The following is a 24,764-nucleotide window of genomic DNA, read 5'->3' as shown; positions in this document are numbered from 1 at the left end:
CCAAGCTGAGACCTTGGCTTAGGATTTGGGATCGTGATCTAGTTTCTCCTTATCTGAATAGATCCTGTCCAGACAAGCTTTGGCAAAATTACAAACTCCCAGTGAGTTCCTTTCATTGCTTTAAACATGGCCATCAGTGGACCCTTTCAAGTCCTTGTTTAAAAACATAAATATCTCTGATGTTTAAGTTTGAACCCAGGTTCCAAGTTCTTTCTAGCTGGTGTTGGAGTCTCAGGTACTGCACATGTGCATCTTCAGCCCAAACAAGTTTCGACGAGTGGTTAAAAAGAACCAATGAACCTTGCAACACATAGGGCATATTGGCAGGAGAATCAGTAACGAATAGTTTCATCAGTTACTCTGATTCCTGTCTGCTGCAGGCTCTGCCTTGAGCTGGAATCCCCTCAGCATGAGCTGAGTGCAGAAGGTGCCTTAAACACAGAGTTTTTCATTATTAGCTCTCAAATGGCAGTGCTGACACTCTTACCTCTCTTGGTCCATCTCAGAACAGATTCAAACATGTATGGAAGGGGGTGCAAACCTACTGCATTTCCACTGAATTTACTACCTCATGCTTATGTGCTTAGTTGCAACGAGAAGCTCAGTTAAATGAAGCTGTTCCCCTTTGTGCTGCTTCCTACTGCTCTGTTTCCAGAGAGACTGTAACCAGGAAGGTACTGGAAGAGATGAAGGTTGTCCAGAAGGTCTGGCTCTCCCCAGCTTCTGGCTTGCAGAAAGCTTTGGAGGAGCAGGACAGGAGTTTTGGATGAATGTTTGTCTTGGCAAGAATCATCTGAGCTGTAAGCTCATCACGTTTCTGCACAGTATAGCTCCTGGGGTTGGAGAATAAAGGAAAATACTGTTTTAATAGAAAGAATAAAGAATAATCAACAGTGTGCTTCCACAGTGTGCTCAGATCCTGAGACGTGGTAAATCCTGGGAACCAAGATACTTTTCAGTTTCCAATTTGTAGCTGTTTGCTCAGAAGCACAAAGAGTCCTGGTAAATTAATCAGAACACCTACAGCTGACCCAGCCTTGCAGCGGCAGGTTATCTCTGCTGGCACACAGCAGAAAGCTTCTGCAGGGCTTCCAGTAGCTTCCAGGCTGCTCAGCCAAACTTAATGCTAAGTTTGGCAACAACTCATAGGCAAAGAGGTGATTTGATAATGAACAGTCCTGGCTGGGGAGTGAGGTGGTGCATTCCTAACCATTTAAAACTCAACCTGTAAATAGCTCCCTCGGAGGGTTTGGCAAATATATTTGAGTTAATATCAGGCAATTTAAAAACAGTCACTGCTGACTTCAGTTTGGATTTTGATGACTAGATTTGTAAAGGTGTTTTCTTGAAACCAGTGAGAACCAGTCCTCTGAATGCTCAGGTGTGAAATAAGATGTTTCAGCCTGGAGGAGAGAAGTCTCTGGGAAGACCTCAGAACAGCCTTCCAGTATCTGAATTGGGCTACAAAAGGGCTGCAGAGGGACTGTTTCCAAAAGCCTGCAGTGAATAGGATGAGAGGCAATGGTTTGAAGTTAGAGAAGTGTAGATTGGATGTTAGAAACAAGTTCATAGAATCATGGAATTAGTTTGGTTGGAAAATACCTCTAAGATCATTGAGTCCAACAGTCAACCTAGGACGACCATGGCCTTTAAACCATGTCCCACAGTGCCCATGGCCACACATTTCTTGAACACCTCCAGGGACACTGACTGCACCACCTCCCTGGGCAGCCTGTGCCACTGCCTGACCTGTTCCTGTTTGCTTGAGATGGGAGGGGAAGTGGGAAACAGAGAAAATCTAAACCGACAGTTGGGTCCAACACAGGTCTGTTGGTGTCCAAGCAGTTCTGGGAACAAGGGAGATGCTCTGCAGTGTCTGCACTGCACTGAGGTCCATACTGGTCTCACCAGTTTGCTCCTTGATTGTTCTGGATAGGTTTTTCCTCTTCCTTCCCTTACAGTATAATCTACCTGACATTTTGGTTCCTTGGCTTTGGATGGGCCTGCATCTGCTCTTGCTTAGGCTGAAATGAACCAGGATAGGGGCTGTGAAAACCAGGGAGAAACCCTACTGGGATGATGCCAGGATGATTATGGATGGAGGGGCTGTTTGTGGGAACATGTTAAAATGGGAAAATGATGATTGCTTCCTATATAGGATGCTGACACTTCACTAAAAAGACTCAGCACAGCTTCTGAAAACAATATCATCATTATTTTTATTATCATATTTGATACATTATCATGTTCTGTAGCTCACAATTGCAGCTCAGATTAAAAAACCAGGCCCAGGTGTAGCAGAGGTGAGGAAGAGGACTCTCCAGGGAGGTACAGGCTGTGGTTCAGCAAGACCCCAGTCATCACCTTTCATCCTCCTCTGCATCACTACCCACAGTTTATCTGCCTTTTCCTGGCTACTTAGCTGGTTCTACTGGAGAGAGCAGCTCAGATAAGAAAACTGAGAAGGGTGGTGGAACACTGCAACAGGAAGGCAGTTGAGGACCCATCCCTGGAGATGAACAAGGTCAGGCTTGCAAGGCTCTGAGCAACCTGATCTAGTGGTGGATATCCCTGCTGACTGCAGCAGGGTTGTACAAGATGACCTTCAGAGGGTCCTTCCAAGCCAAACCATTCTATAAGTTACTGTATTTCGGGTTTGTGGATTTTTTTGTTTTGTTGTTTGGTTTTTCACTTGAGTAACATTTTGCTGCACTCCTGCTCCTGTGTTTTCTCCTGGTTTCGATTTCTGAAGAGAACGTTTTAAAGAAGAAAAGTAATCCAATCATCAATTACTGTAATAGCCACTAGAGGTCTACTGATATCAAAATTCTGCCAACAGCAATTATTTCTGCAAGTATTAAAAATGCTCTCTCCAAAAGAAAGTGCTTGTTATTAAACAGTGTTTGCTTTGTGAGGTGTATCCTTTTAATGCTCTGAAACTTTTAACATCTCAGAGTCGTTTTTAATGAACTAGCATTTAACTGAAGTAGGGAAGAGTTGCAACGTGGAACAATTGGAAAGTGACTTAAAAGATGGTCAACTCTATTCACCAAGTATATTATAATGTAATTCACTGGAGAGAATATATTTCTTAGTGATTAACCTTGCAGCAAACAATGTTTTAATGAAATTGTTCTGCAGTTAATGGCTTCTTATGGCATTATTGAATTCCATCTGCCTTTGAGGGTTATTTTTATTTCTCAGAAAACAAAGCCATCTTCAAGCCCTCTTTTAAATGACCTCAGTATGATGCTTTTTAAATTTCCAACAACAAGTGGGAATTAGATTACTCTATTTCCTGTAGGCCCAGTTATTCATAACTGGAACAGGAGTGTGTTTGTTGGGACAAAAGGAGGGACATGTTACATTACACAGGAGTCTTTTTCCGGAGACTTCTCTGCAGTCAGGTGCCAGAAACTGCTTCTTGGTCAAAACAAACACATCAAATCAGCCAAATAAAATGGGGGCCTACAGGAAGCTGGGGAGGGACTTTTTAGGATGTTGGGTAGTGATAGGACTGGGGGGAGTGGAGCAAAACAGAAGTGGGTAGATTCAGATTGGAAGTTAGGAAGAAGTTCTTCCCCATGAGGGTGGTGAGACACTGGAACAGGTTGCCCAGGAAGGTGGTGGAAGCCTCATCCCTGGAGGTGTTTAAGGCCAGACTGGATGTGGCTCTGAGCAGCCCGATCTAGCATGAGGTGTCCTGGCCATGGCAGAGGGGTTGTAAATGGCTGATCCTTGAGGTCCCTTCCAACCCTGACAATTCTATGACTCTGTGAGCGTGAGCTGTTGTGTTTTGGTATTTAAGTAAAAGCAGATGTAAGCTATGTGAGGCTAATGGGGCATTGCAGAGTCTCAGTGTAGCAAAACTAATGGCAGTGTTTTTCTTTTTAGCTCTAAAATACAGTGTTTAAATGGAATTCTGAGGCAGAAGGGCTGGAGCTGGCATGGCATTTTTTCCAGATGTTTGAATTCCTAGGTATCCTTGCCCCAGAAGTGTTTGTTTCTGCAAGTAGTAGGTTTGAGGGCAAAAAAGAATATCTGGACTAGGGAAAGGCACTTTATTTCCTTGTTCCATTGGGTAGAGAGTGTGGCAAATTTCCATCCTTTGCCTTCCTTTCCCTGAGAGGAGAGGACGAGAAGTCAAACGACAGTTTATTAGCACTCACTATGCTCACCACTGTCTCTGGCTGGGACCTCAGCCAGAGACACGGTTCAGGCATTAGGAGTAAATGAGAGGAACATTGTTCACTGCAAGATTCCCAGCCCTCTCTCAAGCTTGCAGATATAGCCAACAGATTTGACTGAATTCACAATTAAAGCATCCTTAGGACCATAAAAGCTTTTTTTTTGTTTCTTTGTTTAATTTTTTGTTTCAGTTCTCCAGGAAATGTGGTTGATTTTTATTTAGGAGAGCTGGAAGCAGAAATGCTTATTCAAGCAAGACCCAAAGAAACACCTAAATGAAATGCAAAAAGTCATTTTGCTAAACAAAATGCAGATTTATGGATATGTCTATACCTATGTACATATGTATGACTTCTTTAATCATTTTTGAGAATTTGAGGCTTTCATTTGGGGCACTTGGAAGCATGAAAGTAAAATCCTGGGTAAATGACTTGAATTTCTGGGCTTATTCTCACTTTGTGTGAGATCAGAAGCCTTGGCAACTGGAAAAGTATTTAGATGCTGTGTTCATATGAAATGCATTAATTAAATACCAGCTATTCAGTGAACTGGATATGGATAATATGCTGGAGAAAGCCATCTATAGTGCTGGTTTTATTAGCTGAGTCCATATACTCTATTTCACTTTAGGCTAGGCTGTCTATAAGTAGATTGGCCTCAGGCCTGTGGCTTAGAGATAGGACTTGGGTTTGTGTGGTGCAAGTTGGGTGAAAAACAGCCTCGAAAAGGGTTTCCCTCTGGTACTGAATAACAGGCACATAAATATGTGCAGGGAAAAGATGGCTTTTATATGTACCATGGATTCAGTGGCTGGAATGTTAATATCCCTGTATCTGAAGCCTTTACTTCCCGTGACAGCCTAATGAGATGCTGACAGTGGCTGTCTGCATGTCCTGAGTGAATGTCCTGCATTATGTTATTTGTGTTACACTGAAGGATGCTGAAGCGAGATTGTCTGACTGCTGTCCCCTTGGGAAGCTCAGGAAGAGATGTACTGAATCTCCCGTGAGGCTATCCTTGGAAACAGTTTTCTACCTAAATAAATACCATCTCCTGGGGATCTTCTCAAATAGTAACCACTGTATGACTGCCAGCATCTTTTCATACTGGGAAAAAGCTAAAGCCTGAACTGTATCATCTGTAGTGTGCAGACACAGTTAAAATGCATCCTGGGTTTGATGTTTTATTGTTTACTGAATGAACAGATTGGCTTCCTACCTGTTTCTATGTTTAATTTCAGCAGTGTACACTTCATATTCATTGGGACTAAGCTTTCTTATGAACTTGTGTTGTCCTTATTTACAATGCAAAAGCTGAGATCTGTTGTGTTCCCTCACGTTTCTTAGAGGTGTCTCCTAAACGGGGGAGGGGAGAATTAAAGGCATACTGCTGTAGTCCTGTGTAGGATCTCTTAACTGGAAAGATGTGTATCCCAAAAGCCTGTGGTGTGCGCCCAGCCCATCAGACCCACTGGTGTGAGCTTTGCAAACAGCTGATGTTTTTCATAGAAATCCCTTGTGTGTAGTAGCTTTATCTGGAAGAGGAGCAGATCTGAACTTCCCATTCTACAGCTGCTAAAGCTGATGTACATAAACTGATTTCTCATTTGAACACTTAAGGAGAAATGTTAGCTAAACATCTTTGCTACTTCTTCAATCTCTGCTTAAATGCTGCAGAATGATGTCTGGAATAGATGAGCCAACAACGGGCACTTACAGCCCAGGAGGGCAGTCTCATAGTAGGCTGCATCAAAAGCACTGTGGCCAGAAGACTTAGAGAGGTGATTCTGCCACTCTGCTGTGGTGAAACTTCACCTGGAGTACTGCATCCAGCTCTGGAGCTCCCAGCAGATGACAGACAGGGACCTGCTGGGGCAGGTCCAGAAGAGGGACAGAGAGGCTGGAGCACCCCTCCTGTGAAGACAGGCTGAAAGAATTGAGACTGGTCAGCCTGGAGAGAAGGCTCAGAGGAGACTTTATAACTACATTTCAATATCTGAAGGGGTCCTATAGGACTGCAGGAAGTAGAGACTCTTAAATGGTCAGGGAGTGAGATCATATGAATCAAAAGACATTTTTGCACACAGGACATCATTAAGTTGTGGGATTATTGTCACAGAATCTTGCAGAAGCTGAGAAAATGAGCAGTTCAGAAGTGGAGTGAACATAGTCCTGAAGCATAGATCAACTGATGGCAATTCAATACAAGTTTAAAAAATCTTTACTCAGAGAAGATCATAAAATATTGATTTTCTGGAAGCTGCAAGGATGTACTAGGAGAGGGATCATCATATTTTACTTTTCCCAGGGCCTTTTGCTCAGCATCTGCTTAGAACTGTATTACTGAGCAAGATGAATTTGTTTGACCCACTGTGATTATTTGTGCTTGTTTTTAGATTTCCAGGCACCACACCTATGTGTCAAATACTTGATGTTATTCACTAGTACTGAGCAAGGAAAGTCCTGCAGATAAAGGCAGAGAGGGAATTCCTTCCTCCTAACAGCATCAGAGAGACAATCTATAGCAGAACAAGGAGAAAAGGCAGTGTTCATTGCATGCTGTTATTGTGAGCCTGCTGTTTGAATTTCACTCTGCATTGTGCTAGTTACTATAATGAGCCAACATAAAGGCTAACTGCAACCTGAATCTCTGTTTTACCTTCTCCAGTTGCCTAATAAACATTTTGCCCTCAGGTGAAGTAGAATCCTTCACTGCAAAGTACCTGATCATTTTGTGAACCATGCTCAGTTCAACCATCCTGGCAGCTTGTTATTCTCTTCTTTCCCCTTCCCCCTCAAAAGTAGACTACATTGTTGGATGCATCAGTAGTTGTACAAAGAAACAAACAGCTTAGACAAAAATGAAGTACCTCTGAAAAAAAAATCTTTTTTGAGTGGTGGAAGGAAATGGCTAGACAGTAAAAATGGCACTGTGGAAGAGACCAGTGTGCAAGCCCTGGTCATGAAAGGTGGGGGTGCAGAACTGGAGTCAGTGGGTTTTGTTTTTTTTTTTCCTGGTTACCTTTGTCCCAGTCAAGTCTCTTGATTTCCCTTACTCTTGATCCCTTTCTAGAGAGTGGAGGTGATAATACTGCTTTAAATCTATCTGTTTTCTGTTTCTCTTGACAAAGCAATAAGCTTTTAGGCCAGGGAGTTTATTGCTATGTATGGGCACAATGCCTGGCATACTGGTGACCTGGTACAAGCCATGGCATGTAAGTGCTGATGCACTTGCACATGGATGTATATTGAGCAGAAACACTTGAAAAAGCAAACTATCCAACCAAAAGAGAAACAGCTTGAGGACAAAATGGTTAAGTCCTTGGCTTTTCACCTCTGCCCTTTTTCCTCTCTACTTCTTAGAATCATAGAATCAACCAGGTTGGAAGAGACCTCCAAGATCATCCAGTCCGACCTAGCACTCAACCCGAGCCAGTCAACCAGACCATGGCACTAAGTGCCTCATCCAGGCTTTTCTTGAACACCTCCAGGGACAGCGACTCCACCAGCTCCCTGGGCAGCCCATTCCAATGCCAATCACTCTCTCTGGCAAGAGCTTCTTCCTAACATCCAACCTAGACCTCCCCTGTCACAACTTGAGACTGTGTCCTCTTGTTCTGTTGCTCATTGCCTAGCAGAAGATCCCAACCCCACCTGGCTACAGCCTCCCTTGAGGTAGTTGTAGGCATCAATGAGGTTCTTGTTCTACCTTGTTATAGAACAAGAGGGAATGGCCTGAAGCTGCCACTCGGTAGGTTTCGACTAGATATTAGGAAAATCTTTTTCACAGCAAGAGTAGTCAGGCATTGCAATGGGCTCCCCAGGGAGGTGGTTTTAAACACCTAGATATGTTTAAAAGTCGTTTGGATGTGGTGCTTGGGGATATGGTTTAGGGTGCATCTTATAGAGTAAAGTTATGGGCTGGACTTGATGATTCTGGGGGTCTTTTCCCACCTAAATGTTTCTGTGATTCTTGTACTCTGCTGACACTTTCTCGCTCTCTTTAACCTCTCTCAGATACTGAGAAGAATCTCTCTAAACCAAAAGCCTGCCTCTGTTTGATGGGGTTCTTGTAAAGAAAAAGTAAATAGTGAGGGAATCACTGCCTGAACTGCGTGTTCCTGCCTCTTCCAAATACACTTGGACACATAGGCTTGCCCCTTTGTGCTGCAGCTGGACACACCAGCTTGGCTGCTTGTGCCACCCTCATCTCCCTCTTCTGTGTGGAGTGACATCCATGCACATGCCTTGGAGGCAAGGCTCAGTGGAGACGCAGGTGTTACAGGCAGCCCTGCAAGACATGGCTTCTGGCAATGTCAAACCAGTGCACTGGCTTTGCACAAACCAGCCAGAGGCACGCGTCTCGCTGGAGCACCAGGACCCCAGGACTCTGGCTGCAGTAAGCGATTCTCTTTGCATCCATCACCTTTTAGTCTTTTGGTGTCAGGAAATGTGAACAAAAATTAAATGCTAACATAAGAGGGACTTTTGGCTTTAAGCCTGAAATGTAGGGGGAAATGTTACCATTCTCCTCCTGATTTAATCAAAGCTGTTATGTAACCTGAGCGTTGGTGGGGAGCAGTCTTCCTGAATCGTGTTTACTAGTGGGAGTATCAGAACTGCTGCGTAGTGTGGGAACTAACAACAATGCCCCACGCATCTCACTCCATGGATGGGGCTAGGCTGGAAGCCAGACCAGCCATCAGTCTTAGCCACACCAGTTTTGACTTGCAAGGGGGCACCACTTGCTGGCATTTCTGGTTTGGAGACACCAACCGTGTGATTGGGAAGCAAATGGCACTTGAATTCCTCAAGATTTGGCTACTCTACCCCATCATGCATTTACTATAACTTTGCCTGTTTTAATTTCTTTAATTGGAAGGTCACAGAAGCCTTAAAGACATCCACTGGAGACAGATGAGAATGAATGGAATTCCAGCCCCTAGTCCTAACCATGCACTTGTCACTGCAATCAGCTGTACACCAGGGGTCCTCAAATGGTCTTACACTGCTTTCTTAGCCTTTGAGCAGTCCTTTTGTTGCTGTTTGTCCAAATGATGATGTCTTAGGGTAGACAATACATAGAATTCATTCAGGTAGTGCTGTTCCTCTCTTTTGTGCAAAGTATTGGAGTCTGGTTTTCACAAATGCACTGATTAAATGTTTGCTTTTCTCAAAGCATGAGAGGAGAGAAAATACCAGTCCTTAGTTGACGTGATAGTTTTTTTCTACTACCTTGCTATCCACATGGAGAGTGCTTTGCTCTGAGCATTAGAATACTCTATGGATGTGACATTCCTTTCCCCCCACTTTCCTACTCTCTAGTGAATACTCTCAGATCATTTTTGTGGCTCAGTCTCTGTTCTGTCCATGTGAGATGTTCCTCAGCGTTAATGTCTGTCTGTGAGAATTAGCTAGCTGATGGAGTCAGCAGCCAAAGTAATGACTCAGGTAATGCTTTCATGTTTCAGCTTTTGTTTATTTGTTTTCTTTATCTGCAATGCATAAATTGATTTACTGCAGGGTAGGTGTCCTTGGAATATTTACTTCCTATAATTCTTCGAATCTAATGCCAGATGAGAAATTGAATCAGTCAACTGCAATCCCTTCTGGTGAGAATGTAAAGTGACAATTTAAATGACAGTTTGATAATTCCCCTCTGGAAACTGAGTTTAGCTGTTGCTCCTACCAGGGCCAAAGAATGATTATTTATATATCTGGTGATGAAAATTAACAGAGCTTTGGAACTAGCTGGAAACACTGAGAGGATATAAGTCTTCTTCCTATTCTTCCTCATGTCCTCTTGGTATGCTGTTGCTTCAGCATCTCGTACAAGCCTTCCTGATATGCACCTTGTAGCAAAGAACCAGTGCAAGTATTGGAGTACAGATCAGCTGTGATTTAAACAAGGTTTTGGATCCATCTGTCTAACTGGGTGTTTGAAGAGCATCTGTTTTACAGCTTGCACTTTAGCTCCACTTCATTCTCTTCTTCAGTTTTCATTTGAGCAGGTGTGGGGTAACAGGAGTAAATATCTTAAAAATATATGGACCCATACCGAGCCAGAATGAGCATTTCAGTGTTCAGCTCTTTTGCCTTGTTCTGTGTCCCTTCAATATGCTGTTTTGTGAAGCCAGAGCTGGCTAGCAGATCTTTCTTGCCTCTTGTGGTAGTTACACAAAGAAGAACATAAACTGCTTCATTTTTGCTATTATTGCTTTTGGTCTTTTATCAAACATTCATCCTTAGGTTTGAAAAGATGGAGAGCTGGAATGCTTTTTAGTCACTCTGCTGGGCCATTAACACAGTGTCACTTTTCTTCTTCCCTCACCTTGATTTCCCTGTATGTCTGTCATAAATGGCAGCTCCTGCTGAAACATCAATGTCTTTCATGTAAACATTGTTATTTGCTGTGGTCTTTAAAATGGAAATTACTTAAAATATGTTCTCTGGCTCTGAATTCCTAACACTGTTCAAGGAACATTAACTAGAACTTCCTGCCTGGCATGACTGGGAAACTCAGGCAATATTGGTCTGTTTGGTGCAGACATCTCACTATGTATTGTTTATCCTGTTTCATTTTTTTTAGGCATTGGTATCCTTCTCCTCAACACTGACTTTCTGTCACTGCTGCTCCACCCCTGAGCATCAAAGAACACTTCTTTCCCCTGTGATGTCTTCTCCTTATTGTATCCTGTTTGACCTCGTGTTCTTGGCATGAAGTTCTTTACAGTGAGGGTGGTGGGACACTAGAAGAGGTTGCCCAAGTTGTGGATGTCTCCTCCCTGGAGGCATTCAAAGCTAGGTTGGATGAGGCCTTGAGCAATATGGTCTAGTGGAAGGTGTCTCTGTCTGTGGTAAGGGATTGTAACTAGATGATCTCTAAGGTCCTTTCCAAAACAAACCATTCTATTATTCTATGACTTAAATTGATAGATACGGGGACAAAGGTTGTAAGATTTGGGACCTGGGGGTACTGGTAGATAGTAGCTGAACATGAGCCAGCAGTGTACCCAGGTGGCCAAGAGAGCCAATGGCATCCTGCCCTGGATCAGGAACAGTGTGGCCAGCAGGACAAGGGAGGTTATTCTGCCCTTGTACTCAGCACTGCTCAGGCCACACCTTGAGTGCTGTGTCCAGCTCTGGGCTCCTCAAGTCAAGAGAGATGTTGAGGTACTGGAAGGTGTCCACAGGAGGGCGACAAAGCTGGTGAGGGGCCTGGAGCAGAGCCCTGTGAGGAGAGGCTGAGGGAGCTGGGGGTGTGCAGCCTGGAGAAGAGGAGGCTCAGGGCAGAGCTCATTGCTGTCTACAACTACCTGAAGGGAGGCTGTAGCCAGGTGGGGTTGGGCTCTTCTGCCAGGCAAGCAGCAACAGAACAAGGGGACACAGTCTGAAGCTGTGCTGGGGAGGTCTAGGCTGGATGTTAGGAGGGAGTTCTGACCAGAGAGAGTGATTGGCATTGGAATGGGCTGCCCAGGGAGGTGGTGGAGTCACTGTCCCTGAAGGTGTTCAGGCGTAAGCCTGGATGAGGCACTTAGTGCCATGTTCTGGTTGATTGGCTAGGGCTGGTGCTAGGTTGGACTGGATGATCTTGGAGGTCTCTTCCAACCTGGCTGATTCTATGATTTTAAAATGACCAAATATAATATTGGGGGAAAAATAGATTTCTGTTACACTGGAAACAGACCTTACAGATTCAAACACAGAAATGCACGGTAGGTCATCCAAAGTGCTCTAGTGACATGATATGGAGCAGTAGGGAGGAAATTTGATGCCGCTTCTAATACTAATTTCATTTGAAACTATGAGCACTATAAAAAGCATCTATCATATTGATAATATCTATGGCAATTGCATTATGCTCTGGGTTTGGTTTGTTGTTTGAGTGTTTTTTTAAGATAGTGGAAAATAATTTATGCATGCAGAAGACATCTTCCAATAGGGCAATTTCTGCTCCTGGATAGGAAATAAATGTGGAAAATAAGCAGAGAAGAGTGGGCCAGAAGAAGTAAGCCCTGGTGTATTTACTGGTAATCCTTCAAATTAATCCATATCCCATAATATCATAAATATCAGTGATGAAGCAAAAACTATTTCCATAAAGCCAATTTAGATTAGGTTTTCTTTTCTTAACTAAAGGTGGCATTTGAATTTCTTCAGTGCTTGAGCAATAAACACTTGGATTTCCTGGAGTTTTGAGATCATCTGGAAAAGCCAGGGCAGGTAGTGTGGCCTAGAGATGCTGCTTTCTGACTGAAGCTATCGACACTAGAAGATCTAAGCAATAAATACACTGCTCATCTTCATTTGGTTACTTTTTTTTTTGTCTGACAACATGCTGCTAGCCTGCCCCATTTGGGTTGATTAGAGACACAGACACAGAGTTTTAGAGGAAAATTCCCATAATTAGTTAGCCTTTGAGCAATCTTCTTGCTGCTGTGTCCAGTTCTGGAGCCCCTGTTACAAGAAGGATCTGGATGGTGCTGGAGTGTGTCCAAAGAAGGGCCATGAGGATGAGCAGAGGGCTGGACCTCCTCTGCTATAGAAACAGATTGAGAGAGTTGTGGCTGTTCAGTCTAGAGAGAAGGCAACTCTGAGGAGACCTTGTTGTGGCCTTCCAGTATCTGAAGGGGGCTACAAGTAAGCTGGTGAGGGACTTTTTAGGGTGTCAGGGAGTTACAGGACTGGGGGGAATGGAGCAAAACTAGGAGTAGGTCGATTCAGATTGGGTGTTTGGAAGATATTCTTCCCCATGAGGGTGGTGAGACACTGGAACAGGTTGCCGAGGAAGTTGGTGGAAGCTTCGTCCCTGGAGGTGTTTAAGGCCAGGCTGGACGTGGCTCTGAGCAACCTGATCTAGAGTGAGGTGTCCCTGCCCATGGCAGCGGGTTTGGAGCTAGTGATCTTAAAGTCCCTTCTAGCCCTGACAATTCTAGCAGTCTATGAAATTCATTTGGCTTTTTAAAGAGTGCTAAATGTAAATATTAGAAGCAACATACAGAAAGGAAATAAATTGTGTATCAGAAATAGCAGTGAGCTTGGAAATCAGATCTGGAAATGAGCTCTTATCTCTGTGCAAATAGGTTTCAGAATACTAAGTATTTTAGTTTGTTCACATTTACATGGTGCTAAATGCAACCTTTCTGTGGTAGTACCCAGGTCATATTTAATTTAAATGTTTTAAATGCTTTGGCCTGGAATTTCCTATTTGCAAATGTGTTGTTTAGAGCTCATATTTGCATTTAGGTGGATAAAAATGACCTGACCTTCAAAGCACCTTGCATTAAAATTGAAGGCAGCAAATGTGAATCTTGCAATGTTGCAGCTTATATCCATGGAACTGCAAATAAAGAAATCAGAGCTTTTCACTGGTCACATTGGGAGAAAGTGCCCTGAAGAGCAGGGATTCTGTGCAGGAGCATAAGAACCCACTGTAGAAACACAGAGACCTGTTAAGAGTCAAAACTATTAGTGAAAGAGTTCCTGAGCTTGTGGCTGGTGTAGGGTAATTCTTTCAGGAAAGGGTCAAGGTCTGCAAGGTGGAGCACTGAACACCCACACATTCACTCAGTTTAATTGTTAGCTCTCTCCCAGCTCTGTGCTGGGCTATTTCAGCTTGCTTGATCCAGTGTAATCTGTTGGAAATAAAGGCAGCCCCCAGAATAATCCATCTGGGTTGTTTAGAGCTTTTAAGGAGGCCTCTCCTAAAAGCTCTGTAGTATGTAAGTGGGTGACAAATCAGAAAACCAGAATAAGAATAAAAACTGAGATACTTTAGTGGATAAAGGTCAGCAGTGGAGTCTAAATGGATTTGCAGTAGGGCTCTCACTGTTGAAAAGGAAAAAGGCTTGGAGAGCAAGGTGCCACCTCTTCACAAGACAAGTTACTTAGGATCACAGAACAAGTCCTGATTGTAAAGAGTTACAGAAGAATCTCATAGTACTGGATGTTAAAATTACAAACTCAGCTGTGGTGAATGCAAAGTGTAAATAATGCAGAGCTGCAATCCTCAAATTGTATACAGTCTGCAAGGGCTGTGAGTGCCTCTTCCCACCTGGGAATAAAATATTAGGGGGATAGTGAATAGATCCATGAAAACATCAGCTCAGAGCTCAGTAACGGCTTACAAATGGTCTGTTTAAGAACTTTTTTCAAGTAGCTCTGAAGATAAGAGTTAAACAGGATTTGTGTGTAGATGTTAGACCAGCTAGTGTGGCTGAGTTAAACAGGATTTGTGTGTAGATGTTAGACCAGCTAGTGTGGCTGAGTTAAACAGGATTTGTGTGTAGATGTTAGACCAGCTAGTGTGGCTGAGTTAAACAGGATTTGTGTGTAGATGTTAGACCAGCTAGTGTGGCTGAGTTAAACAGGATTTGTGTGTAGATGTTAGACCAGCTGGAACTGTGTGGCCGGAAAACATCAGTGTTAGGGATTGGTAGAAGCAGTACCAAAACCAGGGGTTTAGTGAGATTTGTAGGGAGATGTTAAGTCAGCAGATGGGAAAAGCAGACAAGCCTGATGACACTGCAGATTGAAGGAGGACACTTCATATAGGGCTTAATACTAGATACACCAGGAAAGAAGCAGATAGTGGAACAGTGAGCAGCAGCATCTCCTTTTCACCATGCTGAAGACAGGATGCTAGGCAAAATGCACTCTGTCTGACCCAGCACAGCAGCTCTTACATTCCTGTCACATCCTGTGTAAATTGATGTACCTGCAGTGCCATTCTGCCCTCCTTTTATTTTTCAAAAAGAGGAAAAGGTGTGGAGAAAGGTGATAAGGAAGATCAAACATGAAATTGTTCTCCATGAGAGAAGCAACTACATGGATTGACTCTCTCACCTGGAAAAGGCATGATTTTGACATTTGCAAAGTCATAAGTGGTGTGGAGATGTTTAAGAAGGACAAATTACTTAGTGTCTTTCATAATACAAAACATGTGGGCAATCTGATGGAATTAACAGAGGTCATGACCAGAATAAGTAAATACTTCTTTGTGCATCACAAAATAGAATTATTGATGCCAAATGCTTATTATAGGTTTGGAAAAAAAAAAACAAACAAACAAAAAAAACCAGTGGAGAAGTCCTGAAAAGCTTTTGAAGGCAAGGATGAGTCTTTAGGCTATTAATTGTCTGATCCCTGTATCATACACACCATATCCATGCAGAAGCACAGAATCAGTCAAGTTGAAAAAGACCACTGAGAGTCTCAAGTTGTGCCAGGGGAGGTCTAGGCTAGATGTTAGGAGGAAGTTCTTCCCAGAGAGAGTGACTGGCATTGGAATGGGCTGCCCAGGGAGCTGGTGGAGTTGCTGTCCCTGGGAGTGTTCAAGAAAAGCCTGGATGAGGCACTCAGTGCCATGGTCTAGTTGATTAGACAGGGCTGGGTGCTAGGTTGGACTGGATGATCTTGGAGGTCTCTTCCAACCTGGTTGGTTCAGTGATTCTATGATTCACTGTGCTCTGCCAAAGTCACCACTAAATTACATCGTTAAGCACCGCATCACTAAGCACCATATCTAAGTGACCTTTAAACCCCTACAGGGACGGTAACTCCACCACTTCCTTGGGCAGTCTCTTCCAGTGTCTGCCCACTCATTAAGTTAATTTTTTTTTCCTAATGTCCAGCCTAAACCTACCCTGGTGCAGCTTGAGGCCATTCCCTCTTTTCTGTCATTAATTACCTGTGAGAAGAGACCAGGATCTACTGCTGGTTCACATTTAGGCTTCTCAAGGGAGCAAGACAACCACATCCCTCTGAGGACATGGACATTGCAGTGCAGTGTCATTGTTGTGCTTTCACGACCACTGCTGCAGAGGGCTGTGGTATGTGTGTCTCAGCTGGGGTTGCCAGGCAGCATGCATGATGCAGCGAGTGTTATGCAGCATGGATAGAGGTCAACCTGATCTAATCAGTCCAAAGGCCAGAACCTATTCCCAGTGTGTTCCACAAAGTTGACAATAGAGCCAAGCAGTACAAGATTTGGTTTATACAACATCTGACCTAAAGGTGTCTGGATGGTGGGAGGGTCAGTCAGGGAAGCAGGCTCACTTTTCTTAGTCACACCTCTAGCTCTTGCCTGGTGTCAGGGTCAGGACAGAGTATCAGTTCTTTTCCTCTTGCAGAAGAGTGGTAAGGGTTTAGTGCTAGCATTAATGTGTACTTCAAAGTCTTGTTTGCTGTAAACCCTCTATTTGAATGTCTGCCAGACATGAGTGTGGAGGAATCTTTCACTTTTAGTCTCACTCACCAGACACTGTATCACCACAGATTAGCCCATGGAACTCAGATACTCACAGAACAGTTGAATGTGGAGGGTACACCTGGAGATTACTCAGTCCAGCTCTGTTGCCCATGTAAGAAAGGTATGAAACTCAGCTTTTAGAAACAGATCTTTGAAAGAGCATTTTTCTTTTCTCTCCACTCCTAATCTGACAAACTAATCTTAGAGATCTAGAAAAAAATTAAAAAGAATTATCTGACTGAGAATATCTGACTTCATCTTTCCTTTCTGATTTCAGTGTAGAAATCATTTAATGTCATTTAATCTTGCCTGTGTTTCACAGTGGGGTAGCTTATCCCTTCAATGAGTACTTCAGCATTTGGTACTACATTAGCAAAAGGCAAAACATTTGTTTAAGAAGATGAAATTTTATTACAGTTTTTTTGCAAGGAGAGGTTGTTTGTACTGGAATGAAAACACAGGCATTGAGATTGTTTGGCATATAAAAAATTAATATCTCCTAATATGTGTCAGTGCTAACAAAATTATTGGCTTCAACATTCATGAACACTGATTCTGCTAATACCTACTCCTGTCTGTAAACCTGGAGTAAAGTCAATGAATGGAGAGGAGCCACAGTGCAGGGGGCAGGGTGGCTGGAGAGTAGACAGGAAGAAAGGGACCTGGGGGTACTGGTAGATAATAGCTGAACATGAGCCAGCAGTGTGCCCAGGTGGCTAAGAGAGCCAATGGCATTCTGGCCTGGATCAGGAGCAGTGTGGCCAGCAGGACAAGGGAGGTTATTCTGCCCCTCTACTCAGCACTGCTCAGGCCACACCTTGAGTGCTGTGTCCAGTTCTGGGCTCCTCAAGTCAAGAAAGATGTTGAGGTACTGGAATGTGTCCACAGGAGGGCGACAAAGCTGGTGAGGGGCCTGGAGCAGAGCCCTGTGAGGAAAGGCTGAGGGAGCTGGGGGTGTGCAGCCTGGAGAAGAGGAGGCTCAGGGCAGAGCTCATTGCTGTCTACAAGTACCTGAAGGGAGGCTGTAGCTAGGTGGGGTTGGACTCTTCTGCCAGGCAACCAGCAACAGAAGAAGGGGACACAGTCTGCAGCTGTGCTGGGGAGGTCTAGGCTGGATGTTAGGAGGAAGTTCTTGCCAAAGAGAGTGATTGGCATTGGAATGGGCTGCCCAGGGAGGTGGTGGAGTCACTGTCCCTGAAGGTGTTCAGGCGTAAGCCTGGATGAGGCATTTAGTGCTATGGACTGGTTGATTGGCTAGGGCTGGTGCTAGGTTGGACTGGATGAGCTTGGAGGTCTCTTCCAACCTGGTTGATTCTAAGGAAAACAGTGTAAGACATGCCATAGATAGGTGCTGATTGCCTGTATGATCCAAAGGATAAAAGTCCAGAAGGAAAATGCTTAACTATAAGACATTTTTCCAGAAATAAGATTGCATTTCAGAACAGTTCTGTTACACTCTTGAAATGCTAAAGCATTTTTTTCCTTTACATATTTATGTGTATTCTGCTTCTCTTTGCTGTCAGAAGGTGGTGGTACAGCTTGCACTGGTGTAGGCTGCTTCTTGATTTATCACTGCACCAGGACTGAAGGTCACTCTGTGTTTCATATAGGGAATTCATCTGACAAAAGCAGGATCTGAGGTACCAAGATATGTTTAAATATAGGGAAAGAATAGGGAATTAGGGATTTTAAACCCCCAAATCACAGGTTTGATCCTGTAAAGTACTGGGCACTGTTGCTCTATTTCAGCAAGTCTTACATGTGCTTAAACCTTTTGTTCAGCGCCCAGCATTTAACACTGTTTAATCTCAGATGAATAGTTCTTAAAAAGAAGATTGATATTTCCTTTCATCCACAGATTTCAAAGGGCACTGTGAACAGCTATGTACAGAAACTATATAATGGCAATGAGAATTCAATGGTAATTTCACAGTTAAGCATAGCAAAGAAGAAGAACAAGAAATCAAACCAGAAATCTCGCTTTTCTCATGTCAACTTTTCATGTTGCACCTATATATGGTTTTATTTTCCTGTCTCTTTTCCTGTTTGTTTTCAACATGAAATCCTCAGACTCCTCATTTGTGTCCAAAGCTGTGAATTCATGCAGAAACGTAGGACAGGATGTGTCTTCTGGGCTCCCACGTCTTGTCTTTAAACTGTGGGTGTCCTGTTGAGAGGAAAAGTGGCTGTTGTGTATTCACCTCTCATCCTCCTCCCAAGTAAGAGTGTAGACAAGGGCAAAAATCAGATTTCAACCTTGATAGAGGTAGACTCTACCTTTTTAGCTGTGGGAGCAGCTTATTTGTGCTAAGCACCTAGAGCTGGTTACTCGAGCCTTAGAAGTGTGCTGCTTTGCTCCTAGTATGTGACATGTAAGTGTTGTTCCTTATTTGGGGTGGATTGCTTAATTTCATTTTATCTTGCTCAAAAAATATTTACCCATGGCACTTTGGGACATGGTTTAACAGTGGCGTTAGGTTGATGGTTGGACTCAATGACCTTAGAGGTGTTTCCCAACCAAAACAATTTGCTTTGTGTCCAGAGAAGGGCAGCAAGGCTGGTGAGAGGGCTGGAGCACAGCCCTACAAGGAGAGGCTGAGGGAGCTGGCGATGTCCAGCCTGGAGAAGAGGAGGCTCAGGGCAGACCTCATTGCTGTCTACAACTACCTGAAGGGAGGTTGTAGCCAGGTGGGGGTTGGTTTCTTCTCTCAGGCACCCAGTGACAGAAAAAGAGGACACAGCCTCAAGCTGTGCCAGGGCAGGTTTAGGCCAGATATAAGGAAGAAGTTCTTCACAGCAAGAGTGATTGGCATTGGAATGGGCTGTCCAGGGAGGTGGTGGAGTCCCCATCCCTGGAGGTGTTTAAGGGGAGGTTGGATGAGGCACTTAGTACCATGGTTTAGTTGATTAGAAGGGTTAGGTGATAGATTGGACTTGATGATCACAGAGGTCTTTTCCAACCTGGTTAATTCTGTGGTTCTGGCATGCTCCACCTATGTTCACTGTGGCAGTTGTCTTTCCCTGGGTATACCTAGATGTGTCTGCATGCAGTAGGGTACCTGTGAGCTCTTGGATTTCCAGGATAGCTCTGAACTTTGCACACTTTAGGTGCTTCTGTTTCTCTGTGTGTGTATAAGGAGGCGTTCCTGCTGTGGGAATGATTTGGGTATTCTTCTGAAATACACCCCAAGAAGTTTCAGAAGAAGGTGCTCAGGGTTCATTTGGACCATTTTAGTAACTGGCTGCTACTCGTTTAGGCTGCTGCTAGGGGAATCCATCCCCTATCCAACAACAAAAGGAACATACTACTTGTATTTCGTATTTGGTGGAAAGAATGAGTGTCTAGAAACAAAAGATCCAGCATTATTAAATGGAAGTTTCACACATGAGCACTGAGAAATTAATGTTTGCGTGCTAAGGGCAATGTTTACTGATTTCTGCAGTCATAGTTTGTGAAACAAAAAAAGAAACGGAACTTTCATTAACCATAATAGTAGTTTAGCTATTTTCACAGCATTAATCTTGCTGTTAACTGTTCTTTTCACATTGTGAGGAGACAGTGTATGACAGGGAAAAATCTGTAACATCATTCAACATCTGATTATATGCCCTTTTTCTTCAAACCAATTTGCATGCCTACAAATATCAGTGTTCCCCAGTGGAATTGAAGGTGTAAAATATTGTCTCTCGAGCTGAAAATTACTTAGCCAAAGATTTTTCAGTATTTGGGAATTCTGGCTGGCTGATTTCAAAAGCAAAACCATATGTCACTTACATGGTTTGGCATTTCTCCAGTTGCATAGAGCATGAGTGGGAAAAATGGGAGGGTGGGGAAGAGAGAGAGAGAGAAAAACCACTAATTAGATGATAATAAATACAGGTGCTGTACTGTGTGGTGTAATTCATCTTCGCAGCAAGCTGTGGGATGAGTCAGAGCCAGCAGATTGAGAGGGATACTGTTTTGGGTGTGTGTATTCCTGATGCAGGCTAAGATCCAAATTAAGGTGAAACTGGAAGGGTTGTGTAACACTGAGATACTTTTCAAGGTTGCAGAATTACATGGAACGTAAATTGTCTGCTTTCTGTTTGGTTGGGGTTTTTTGGGAGGTGGAGCTTCTCACTGTAAATGCAGTTAATGTAGCACCAGGTAAAAAACAGTGATTTGATAATAATTTAGAGATCTCAACCAGAGCTTCCCCATGCCCTCAGCAACTTTGTCTTCCCAACAACTTCCTTACTCATTCCAGGCAGCAAAGTGCCTCCACGAAAAAGGCACCTTCTCTCCCAAACCTAAGCCTTATTCCCAGCATCATGTGTTTTATTAGAGCTTAGTTAGTTGGGACTAACCTGTCAGCTGTCCTGTATGGTTCACTGTACAGAGGAAGCTGTTACACAGCTGCCCATCTCCACCTCCCCTACCCAGAGGAGTTCTGGCTAAATGCAGCCTCTGGGCTCCCTTTCATATGTCAGAGATTCTCAATTTCCAGAGAGAAATGTGGATTCAGATGGTGTAGATTTGACTCATCTGCAGCTCTTTTAGTACTCAGGTCAAGCCTAATTTACAGGTACTGAGGGGACTGGTGTGTCTTACCCTGCTGGTGGGGTGCCCTGTGTATAGCCACGTGCATTAGGTGCTTGAGAGCAAAAGCACAGAGGAAAGAATCTGTTGTGTGCAAATGGATGACTAAAACCATGATTAAACACTGGCCTTACACTCTCAGTTACTGTGTCTGCAATGTGGAAAGCTCACTGAGATATGCTTATGTCTGAAATAACAGGAGAAGACATAGTCATGTTCCAGTCTCCAGGAGTTTACCACAGTAATGCGTTGTGTGGCTTGGTAAGAGAAATTAAAAGACAAAGGAAAAGCCTCAGCGTGAAATTTTGATTGAACAATTAAAAACGTGCAAATGATTGAAATGCAGGGACTGTAACAGCTTTCCATTGTTCTCATTGAGAAAAAGATGCCTAAAGCATAGGCTCCAGACCTTACTGCGGGGCAGTAAATAGCTGGTGTTTGCAGTATGGATTATTCAATTTTCTTTTGCCTGATGAACAAGGCTCCCAAAGCTCATTGTGGCTGTTTTGTCACTTGTGTAGGACACGTGGCTGCTGTGATTCGCTTTTCTCTGTATCCCCTCCCCCATCAGCAGAAACCTTTGAGCTTCAAACACAGATGTTATGCCGTGCTCTTTGTGTGCATGTGTGTGTGTGAGTGTAAAGCCATTAAAAGCAGACTGTGTGCTCAATACGCTGGAAACCCAGAGCTGAAGCACAGGACTGGGCTTGCGACTTTACTCCTTTTTCTTTGTTGCAGTGAGATGTTAGCGTGGACAAGTGTAGCACTAATGTGTATGAACAAGTAGTGGTTTGAAAGCAGTCACGCTGCTTTTAAAAATCAGCAATTTAATGTAAGCAGGAATGGCACTTTCATTAAATAATGCTATGATCTCTCAACCATATTCTTAACCAGTAACCCCCCCGTAGCAAAATACATAGCTAATCAACCTCCTAGCCTGCCAGTAAACTTGCAGGGGAATTAAATCCTGGAGGAAGAAGCCCGTAGCCCTGGAGGAAGGCTGAGTGCATGTTTCACTGTCGTCTTTGCAGCTCATCTCAGTGGTCCCACTGCTAGAATGTGCTCTGTTGTCATGGCAACCCCATCTCCTGCTTCCTACAGGAAAGATTAGCTCGTACTGTGCACTGGAGAGAATTTAGGGGAAGTCAAGCTAATCCCTGGGTGCACTGCAAGAGAAAGGTTGGACCTCGCCTGAGGGATGCTGTATCTGCAATGATAGAATTGGCCTGCCACAGACACTGGTATTTAAGTTGAAGAGCAGAATTCACAGTAAGTGTCAGATCCTCCAGAGAGGAATATTGAATGAGGTTTTCTAAGTCTTGGTGAAGACTGTCCCATGCCAACAGTGGAATGACAGCAGGAGGCTGTGTGTGGAATACCAATTTGTTTCACCCATTCAGGTGGTATTTCAAATAGAGATTCAAAGCCTCAGTTCCCTGCAAACTAGGTGATAAAATTTTAAACCACCGTTGTGAGACGTGCACCTAGAAACCTGAAGCATGTCTCATTTGGTGCGTGAAGCTGAACAAGTGAGGATGAGCATGCTTTACAAATGGTGTATACACTGCGTGGCATGCTTTAAGGATGCCTGCCTGCTGAAAAATCAGCGGGAAAGCCTGAGGAAACAGCTCTGTGTGCTGCAAACTCCACTGCAAAAAGTGCTGAGCTATCAAATTAAGCATAAAAATTTACAACTCCTGATTTAGCCTCGATTTTTTTTTTCTTCCTATTAAAACCCAGAGAGAGAAAACATGAGCTTTTTAAAGGGATAGTCATACTACAGGCTTTTCTTTGGGGAAAAGTCATTTTAATGTAGCTGAATTAAGGTGGTGTGTGACATGATGCAGAGTGTGAAATGTGTGTTTGCCTTCTTGCTGCTAGACTTAGACAGAGAGTATTCTAGCTATGCCATTTCTGGTTATTTTAATGCTCTGCCTTGCTTTGATACGATCCTGTATTTCACTTTAATAGATGCTCAAGACTCCCAGCTTTAAACTAGGCTGTTTGCAGTAAGATTTTAGCTATCTGCTTTTTATTATTGTCAGCTTTTCCTAAACTTTTTTTTTCCCCAGCAGAGTTTGTGTGTTCACCCTGTGTGTTTTGTACATTTTCAGTATGCATGCTTTCTCTCTTCAGTTCTTAATAAAATACCTTCAGCATTGTTTAATGGTGGTTTGCTAGAGAAGAGTATCTAGCTTAGATTTGTTATGCATATGTGTTTTGTACGTATAAAATGTGTGCATGCTCCTGTCTTTCTGTAATGCATACCTGCATATACATATGCAGATGAGTGGAGCCTTTGTTTTAATGAGGCCCATTAGTGATTCATGATAATGGGCCACTGTGGAGGTAAAAGACCTTTTTTTCACCTTGAAGGATAGGCGGTTTGCTGCTATCTATAATGTTTACTATTGCAGAAACCTAATAAACACACTCAGTCTGCTTAAAGAAACAGCATATGTTGCATTTCTGTGTATTTGTGCAGAGTGAAAAGGGAGAGCATCTTGACTGATAGGATTGTGTTGCCTTTCCCCACGGATTAGGTCGTGAAGGGACAGTTAGCTTTTTTTTCTCCTCCCTCCTAGAGCAGCTCAGAGCCACATGTAAGCTCCAGATTGGTTAGTAGAAGAGCAGTCTTCCCTGAAAACTTCCCTTTGGGGGGCTTGTTTACCACTAAAAGCATAAATAATCAATGAGAATGTCTGTCTTCTTTGGAGTCAAAAATTACAGTAGCCAGTGGACATTTATTGTATGGAGGACTGTAGGCATAAGCACAAAAGTTAGGGAAGCTTTAAGCCGTTATTGAGTCTTATGGCTTACAGGTGACAGGGAACTGCCACAAGTGCTAAGCAAAGCAGGGCTTGAGGTGAGAGAAAATTTGTCAAATAGACGTTTTTAATTAGAAAGAGCACTAAGAAATTGTTGTTTATTATCTAGCAAATGATTGAAAAGTTCCTTGTATGGTAACATAACACAAGGAAACATTGGTGTGGCTGACTGGTTGTGTATTTGCACTGACTTTGCACCCTTGTGTGTCAAAATGACACCTTTGTAGCACAGTCTCTTAAAACTTTCTGTATGATTACCTGCTCAGATTTTCTGACTTGTGTGCCCTTTTATTAAAATAATTATCAAGCTGGATTATTTTTTTTTATCCTTAAGATCACGATTTCCCCCTTCTTTCTTTGGATCCAGCATTTAACCTCTGTACAGAATAATGCTGGCTGATCAAATACGGCCTCTGGTTGTTGTTGTCTTATGCAAAATATGTCATTTTAGGAAATTAGTCCAGATTTTATTAGGACAGAGTTTTCACAAAGGGACTTGAATGTCTTCTCTGCATTTCTAGATAACTTGAAGCACCAGTTGTAAACAGGACTATGTATTTGAGGGAGTGCAGAGTGGTTCAAAGCAGGCACCTCAACTCTTACTGGTGTTGCAATCTCCTCTGAGATCAGGATGTGAATATTCTGTGTAGCAGTGGGGCTGTTTTGAGCAATTACAATTGGTAGAAACTGCTCCTGCTTAGGAGTCCAGACCTCCAAACTCAAGGGAGTTCCTGTATAAACTCTGTTTTGATTAAATAACATTAATTTGTGTTAAAAGAAAGAGGTTACTCTGCTGCATGTGTGTGTGTGTATGTATGTATACAAAATTAGAGTTCCTAAACTCATAACATAATAAATGTAGTGTGTTCTGCCAAGGCTTCTTAACAGCACTCTCCTGGTGTCTTTCCCAGAGCAGTGGC

General features: G+C 43.2%; 1 protein-coding gene across 5 annotated transcripts in view; it reads left to right on the top strand.

The window, feature by feature from the left end:
• NOL4 (nucleolar protein 4) overlaps positions 1 to 24,764 on the top strand; it is a 179,883-nt gene that overhangs the window by 67,743 nt on the left and 87,376 nt on the right. The window contains exon 1 of one of the 5 annotated variants that reach the window (XM_064170441.1): positions 22,186 to 22,285. The exons of the other annotated variants lie outside the window; for them this stretch is intronic. The gene's annotated coding sequence lies outside the window, so the exon portion shown is untranslated. Of the gene's footprint in view, positions 1 to 22,185; positions 22,286 to 24,764 lie in introns of those variants that run through there. 5 annotated transcript variants of the gene reach the window in all.

This window comes from Pogoniulus pusillus, chromosome 34 (genome assembly GCF_015220805.1).
Source record: "Pogoniulus pusillus isolate bPogPus1 chromosome 34, bPogPus1.pri, whole genome shotgun sequence".
NCBI classification, from domain to species: Eukaryota; Metazoa; Chordata; class Aves; order Piciformes; family Lybiidae; genus Pogoniulus; species Pogoniulus pusillus.
This window is presented reverse-complemented; position numbering and strand designations above follow the sequence as displayed.